This window comes from Podarcis vaucheri (assembly GCF_965113315.1).
Source record: "Podarcis vaucheri genome assembly, chromosome: 1".
Lineage (NCBI taxonomy): Eukaryota > Metazoa > Chordata > Lepidosauria > Squamata > Lacertidae > Podarcis > Podarcis vaucheri.
The window spans coordinates 31,877,508-31,884,501 of NC_138759.1; the positions used below are offsets into that span (position 1 = coordinate 31,877,508).

The following is a 6,994-nucleotide window of genomic DNA, read 5'->3' on the forward strand; positions in this document are numbered from 1 at the left end:
GCTCTTGTCAAATGGCTTCAGATTGCATTCTACCATGTATACGCTTGCTATGCCACCATTCACTAGAGGAACCTCTCTTGTCATTTAAGACACTGCTTCCATTGGAAGCCCTGTGTGGAAGCTACTCTGAGCTTCTCAAATACACCCCGCCACCTCCTTCCCCTGCCTTTTAGGATCAGGAAGCAGTGCGGCAGTAAGGTTTATCGCCCATTTCAAGTGCTGCCCTTGTGATGTTCCTCTGTCCAGTGGGCAGTAAGTCAAAAAGGAAAGGGGCATGTTCATTGGCCATGATCGCTGCCAAGCCCCGTGCAGGCAATAGAGAGCTTGATGGCAAAGAGGAGGCAGTAGCTGAGCAAGCGTTAGGATGGAGCTGCCGTGGGAGGGGAAAGAGAGCAGTTTGACAATCTCTTCCGAATTATAAACATATCCTCTTTAAATACATTTCTAAGGATAACATTTGTATTACGGCGTCCTGTGGTTGCTGATAGGGCCTTGCTTATCGCCTTGGTCTCTCCTCTTTTCTCTGGGCTCTGCTGGGAAAGGTTCCTATCTGGATCTGAGCTGACAATCCTCCACTAGGCAATTGTTTCAGTCCCGGGGAAAAATTAATTTCTGCCTATCGTTAATTGAGAGAATTGTGTGGAAAGCTGGGAGGGGGCTGGAGAGGGAGGGAGATCGTGTTATTAACAGTGTCCCTTTCATAACCAAATACCCTGATTTCCATCAGCGAGATGAGAGACTCATTACAGCAGGAAGGTGATTAGAGAACTTGGAAGAGCTAGCAGGCTGAGCAGCAAAAGAGTGAGGAATTTGGGAGGGGCTTCCAGCAACAGCCATTCCATCTCATGTTAGATACTCTCTTCCTCTGCCCCTAGTATCAGGTGACCCCTTTGCAGTTTCTGGCCAAGGATTCAGCAACGGAACATAGGAAGCTGCCTAATAACAAGTCAAACAATCTAGCTCAGTATTGTCTACATAGACAGGCAGAAGCTCTCCAGAGTTTCAGGCAAGAGTCTTCGCCAACCTTGCCTGGAGATGCCTGGGATTGAAGCAGAGACCTTCTGCATTCAAAGCATATGTTTTACATGAGAACTTGGGAAGAGTTTTGGAACAGACCAAAGGTCCATCTAGTTGGCATCCTGTTCTCATAGTGGTAAAGAACATAGTGATGAGCTTTCCTAGGGGAAGCTCAGAAATGGAACATGAGTGTGAGAGCAGCCCCTGCCCTGGAGGTAGAACATAGCCATTGTGACTAGTAGCCACTGGTAGCATTATCCTCCATGAATTTGTCTAATCCTCTTTTGAAGCCATCTAAGATGGTGGCCACCACATCACCTTGTGGGAGCAAATTCCACAGTTTAACTATAAGCTGTGTGAGGAAGTACTTTCTTTTGTTGACACTGGTTAAGAAAGTGAAATATTTAGGGGTTAACATGACTGCTAAGAATGTGAATTTATTTAAGGATAATTATGAAAAATGTTGGATTGAAGTGAAAAAGGATCTAGAAATATGGTCAAATTTGAAGTTATCGTTGTTAGGCCGAATTGCTGTGATAAAAATGAATGTATTGCCAAGAATGCTGTTTTTGTTTCAAACATTGCAAATTTTGGATAAAATGGACCAAGAAGTGGCAGAGAGATATCTCTAGATTTGTCTGGCAGGGCAAGAAACCTCGAATAAAATTTAAGATATTAACAGATGCTAAAGAAAGAGGTGGATTTGCCCTGCTAGACCTTAAACTTTATTATGAATCAGCCGCATTTTGTTGGCTGAGAGAATGGATGCTTCTTGAAAACACGGATGTCTTGGATTTGGAAGGTTTCAACAACGTATTTGGTTGGCATGCATACCTGTGGTATGATAAGGTTAAAGCACACAAAGCGTTTAAAAACCATATTGTCAGAAAAGCACTGTATAATGTTTGGATAAGATATAAGGACTTGTTAGAAAATAAAACCCCAAAATGGTTGTCACCAATGGAAGCAAAGGCTCAGAAAAAAACTCAATATGGAGGCCAAATGGCCGAAGTATTGGGAAATCTTGGAACAAGAGGGAGACAGATTAAAATTGCAGAGCTTTGAAAAATTAAAAAACAGAGTACGAGATTGGCTCCATTATTATCAAATAATGGAGGCATATAATTTGGACAAAAAAATTAGGCTTCCAGGTGGAAAAATCAAAATTGGAAACAGAATTGTTAGACCCTAAAGTTAAGAATTTGTCAAGAATGTATAACTTGCTGTTGAAATGGAATACTCAAGATGAAACGGTGAAATCTGCTATGATTAAATGGGCACAAGATGTTGGACATAATATTATGATGGCTGACTGGGAACAGTTATGGACCACTGGTATGAAGTTTACGGCATGTAATGCCTTAAAAGAGAATTTAATGAAAATGATTTACAGGTGGTACATAACACCAGTCAAGCTTGCAAAAAATTACCATTTGCCCGATAATAAATGTTGGAAATGTAATGAAACTGAAGGTACATTCTTTCACCTTTGGTGGACATGCCCAAAGATTAAGGCATTCTGGGAGATGATCTATAATGAAATGAAAAAGGTATTTAAATATACCTTTCTGAAGAAACCAGAGGCCTTTCTCCTGGGCATGGTCAGCCAATTGGTGCCAAAGAAGGATAGAACTTTTTTCATGTATGCCACAACAGCAGCAAGAATACTTATCGCAAAGCACTGGAAGACACAAGATCTACCCACCAGGGAAGAATGGCAGATGAAGCTGATGGATTACATGGAACTGGCGGAAATGACTGGCAGAATCCGAGACCAGGGAGAAAAGTCGGTGGAAGAAGATTGGAAAAAATTTAAAGTATATTTACAGAAATATTGCAAAATTAATGAATGTTAGAAGGATGCTGGAACGAAGTTATATGGCTTTAGCAGAAATGTTATAAAGAATTAAGTAAAAATAGATTGTTAATGGACCAAAGTGGAAAATTTAAGGTCTTAAGTTAAATTTTAGAACGAAAATTGAGAAAGATGGAAAGGACTTGCTGAAATAGCTAATTGAACTAGAATACAAAAAAGGGAGGTGTGAGGAGGTCGATGAAACAAGTATATGAAAGGTAAAGACATGGAAAGGCTAGATGTGTTTTTAAATGTTTTTGTTCTGTTTTTTCGTTGTTTTATTGTATTTTTTTGTTATTTCTTTTTGTTTTTTTTTGATGTATTGTAAGGTATTGTTTTGTTTTGTTTAATTTTCTATTGTTCTTTTTCTCTTTCTGTAACTTGCAAACTCCTAATAAATATCTTTTTAAAAAAAGAAAAGAGGAAGTACTTTCTTTTGTCCTTAATCTTCTTTCATTTAGCATCATTGGATGGTCTCAGGTTCTAGTGTTATGACAGAGAGAAGCTTCTCTCTATTCACGTTCTTTAAACCATACATAATCTTATAGCGCTCTAGCCTATCCCCCTTACTTTCATTTCTTCCAGATTAAAAAGCCCAAAATGTTGTAACCTTTCTTCATGGGGCATTTGTGCCAACTCATTGATTATTTTTGTTGCCGTTTTCTGAACCTCTTCTGGGTCTAGAATAACTTTATTTTCAATCTCTTTCCTAATATCTCTCAGCACTGAATTCACCTTTTTCACAGCTGCCATACACTGGATTAACATCTTCACTAAGCTATCCACTCGTTCCTAGTCAGTCACCAGTTCAGACCCCATTAACTTACAAAATTAGGAATTCCCCCACCCCCATGTGCATCACTTGCTTGCATTGAATTGCATCTGCCGTTGTACTGCCCATTCACCCAGCACAGAGAAATATATTTTGGAGCCCTTTGCAATTCCTTTTTGTTTTAACCACCTGGAACAATTTGATCATCAGCAAACTTTACTATCCCAATGCTCACTCCTCTCTAGATCATTTATGGAGAAGTTTAAAAGCACATGTCCCATTTCTGCTCCTTGGAGACTTTTCTACATCCCTCCACTGTGAGTACTATTTATTCCCATTCTTTGCTTCCTGTTCCATAACCAGATACTGATGAGGGACCCTATCAAAAGCTTTTTGAAAGCACACAATGTCTACTGGATCACCCATATCTATATGCATATTTGCTTGTGATCCAATCTCTTCTAGGGGTTCCTAAGGATGAAAAACCATGTCTCCATCCCCCTGCTCCCAGGGCTGCACATTTTTAGCTTTGGCCTCACAGCTAGTGGCTATAATAGTCAGCTTTGGCAGGGTCAGTTATGTCATCAGAGGAAGAGCAAGGTGGGGCCTGAATCCAGTTCTTTCGCATTGAGATGGTTAGGTGGTTGGGTCTGCCTGGGCTCCATCTGTGATTCATGATACTCAAAGCACTTTTGAACCACTCTTTCATTGTTGGTGTGCATCTGTGAAAGACAGAAATGCATTAAGTGCACCTCTGTCAGGTTTTGAAAGTGACTGAAGTCCAGGTAGGAAGGTTGGTTAATTTGCAAAAGAGTCACCGAGATATCACAAACAGGTCATTTCCTAAAGGTTTTTTTTTTTACTTATCTTTTTTTTCTGGGAATGGATTGGGGGAGAATATAAACTGGCATTTTTATGCAGAAACACTTCATGAGCCGCACCAATCCCACAGTAAGCACTTTTCTTGAAGTACCTGTGTATCTTAGTACTTCAGCTAAGCTGGGTTGTGAATTTGGCTGCATATCAGTGCAACAAAAGACCCAACTCATAGTTGGCAAAACCCAACTACATGGTTAAATTATAATTATTTAATATATATTAAAATACTTAAATACAATAAATCAGATATTAACATAGCATAACAGTTTGCCAGTCACCTGTGTTTTAGTACTCACTGACCAGATCTCTAAAAGGTGGGATCACATTTACTTCTTATTGAATACATGAGTACAGTATTGCTTCACATTTTCCTTATGTTTTTGTAAGTAAAATACATTACTATTTTTTACTTCTTTTTATTTATTGGTTTTTTTATTTATAGTAAATTTTTTGGTATTAATATTTTATTGAAAAGGTTTATGTTATAAAGAAAGAAAGTGATACAAAGAAAAATGTGTAGAAAGAAACAATATACAAATACAATATACGGAAAAAACCTAACCCATACATTCTTAAATAAATTTGATATTATTTTCCTAATACATATGTAAATCTCAATAGCCTACTACATTTTGTATAAACTCATTCCAAATATTGTCATACTAATCCAAACAAAGCCTACGTCTGTAAGCACTCCGTTCATAAATTATATATGTTATATTGTCGATCCATTTATTAAAAGGGATCATATCTAATGGTAGCCAAGAGACTGATATTGATGAACTGGAAGAATAACGCTATTTATAGTAAGTTAAAGAATAACACTAAGGAATAACTCAAGGTGGGTGCCAGCTTTTTTGCTATGGCCTTGTGGAAGAGGCTGAAGAAATTGTAGGAAAAAGAGAAAATGAGAGAAAGAGGTGTGCCAGTTATAAGAGGAGGGTTTTTTTGTTTTGATTTTTAATGAGTCTATCCTGAGTGTGCTGAGTCTGGTCCACAGAGAAGCAGGCCGCTGAGTATCTGTGTGTTGTGTGAGGGGGGCCTCACATCCACAATAATGCCTGGAAGTGTTGCAATGTGTTCAGCACAAAATGAACCCAGTCAAGGGGTAGAGGTGTAGGAGGGGATGGATCATGTCCTAATTAAAAGAAGAATAGTAGGGAGAAGAAGCGGAAAGACAGGTCCGATTTAAAACCAGCCTGACATATAGATACATAAAGAAAATTGCTTGGAAATTGAGAGAGTGGCTCATAAAAAAAAAAAAGGAATGAAGAAGCATCACTGGAGAACCAAGCAAGGGAAGAAGCATCGTTTTTAAGGGTGGACATATAATCCTAGAAATTCACATTAGCTGCAACAGCAAAAACAGCAGTTTTGTTGCCAAGGTTCATGTGATAGCCTGACCCTAGCTCTGCTCCGTATGAGAACAACCCTTCCTATCTAACTGTACTGTTTCCTAGGTCTCTAGCAACTCTCCCCTCCTCTGTCTTATACTCCCCCCACCCCAGCTTGACTCACTGACCAAGGCTAATGGAGAAAAGGACTACAGGAATACAAGTATGTGTGTGGGAAGTGGAGATTCAGCTTCCCTCGCCCATCTGCCCCTTTGGATATCAAACCCTGCCCAGGTTCTGAGATCCTCAAGGGAGACCCTTCTCTTGGTCCTGCCACCCTCTTAGTGTCAGGAGCTGGAGTCAGGAATACGTTAGCAATTAAACACCCAGTGTCAGTGAAGTTACCGGTAACTCTTCATTCAAAGAAACCAAAACAGCACAGGCCTAGTGATCTCAGCAACTCATCCTAGGAGGTGTTGCCTCAATGGGGCAGTTGCGAGGACTGAAGGTCCCCATATTCCCACTGCTCTCTAAGGCTTCTCTCCCAATTCCTTTCCCAGTAAACTGAGGCTCCTTTGTCTTGTCTCTATTTGCTCTACTCTCTTCATTCATCTCTGTGTTATGGGAGACCAGGGAGGAGGGGAGCTGGTCACAGCAAGTGGGGAAGACTCACTGCAGCCTGCTTCACCTCTGCCTCTTGACACACACCCACACCCTTTGCTTCTGCCACTGAGCCTGGACTGCTCTCTGCCACAGCCTCTTCCTGCTCACTAAACCCTGCTACTTCTTCAGCTCCTGACCCCTCCTCTTCCCAGTCTGCTCTCTCTTCTCCCTCCAACCACTCATGGTTGTCCCACCACCAGTCCTCTGACTCTGAACCTTCTTCCCCTGGGAGTTCTCCAGCTGGTGCCCACCACTTTTCCATCCAGCCAGTCTATGACACACAGGCATGCTTGGTAGGGGGTTCGGGAGAGGACCTTCTTGGTGGCTGCTCCCAGACTTTGGAACTCCCTCCCTAGAGAAGTTAGAGTGGCTCCCTCCTTGTTGTCCTTCTGTCAGTAGGTGAATGTTTATTGGAACTGACTGTATGTAATGAGATGGATGGTAGCATACTGATTTTGCTGTGATTTTATGGTT

At 40.7% G+C, this 6,994-nt stretch overlaps 1 long non-coding RNA gene across 1 annotated transcript; it reads left to right on the top strand.

The window, feature by feature from the left end:
* The first annotated feature begins 1,182 nt into the window (after positions 1–1,182).
* Positions 1,183–3,791, top strand: LOC309539041. The gene is made up of 2 exons (XR_014222617.1): positions 1,183–1,371; positions 3,289–3,791. It is a non-coding gene; the product is annotated as an uncharacterized lncRNA (long non-coding RNA).
* The last annotated feature ends 3,203 nt before the right edge of the window (positions 3,792–6,994 follow it).